Source organism: Carlito syrichta, unplaced genomic scaffold, assembly GCF_000164805.1.
Source record: "Carlito syrichta isolate Samal-C Ts95f unplaced genomic scaffold, Tarsius_syrichta-2.0.1 Scaffold302026, whole genome shotgun sequence".
In the NCBI taxonomy this organism is placed as follows: Eukaryota; Metazoa; Chordata; class Mammalia; order Primates; family Tarsiidae; genus Carlito; species Carlito syrichta.
Window position 1 is genome coordinate 1 of NW_007246122.1, and position 769 is coordinate 769.

Consider the following 769-nt stretch of genomic DNA (forward strand, 5'->3'; position numbering starts at 1 on the left):
GGATTGGATATCTGGGAAAGATTTTAATTCTCCCTCACTGATGAAGCTTAGCTTGGCTGGGTAGGTTATTCTTGGTTGAAATTGTTTATCCTTTAGGACTTTGAAGATAGGGCTCCAAGCTCTCCTAGCCTGCAGGGTTTCTGCAGATAAATCTGCTGCTATTCTGATTGGTCTTCCATGGTGGGTGATCTGGCCTTTTTCTCTTGCTGCCTTTAGGATTTTTTCTTTTGTGCCTACTTTATTTAGGCGAATTATTATGTGTCTAGGAGTTGGTCTTCTCATTTGTTGTCTTGCGGGGGTTCTCTGAATCTCTTGTGTTTGAATTTTTGTATCACTGATTAGATGAGGGAAATTTTCTTGAATGATCTCGTGGAAAGTTTGTTCCAATGTGGTCTCTGTTTCTCTTTCTGCCTCAGGGAGTCCGATTATTCTTAGGTTAGGCCTCTTGAGGTAGTCACTCATCTCTTGAAGGTTTTGTTCTGTCTTTTTTAGCTTATTTTCGTGTTTTTAAGAGTTTGGGTTATTTCTATATTTTGGTCCTCAAGCTCTGAGATTCTTTCTTCTGCTTGGGTAATTCTGCTTGCCATGCTTATCAATTTGTTATTTATTTCATTCACAGTATTCTTTATTACTGTTATCTCAGATATCAGCTCCTTCCTAGTTTCTTCTTGTGTCTCCTCAATTCTTTTAGTCTCTCATATTGTTTTGATATCACATTTGCATTTTGAGACCCTTCATTCTGGGGGACTTTTCATTGTTTGTATTCCAA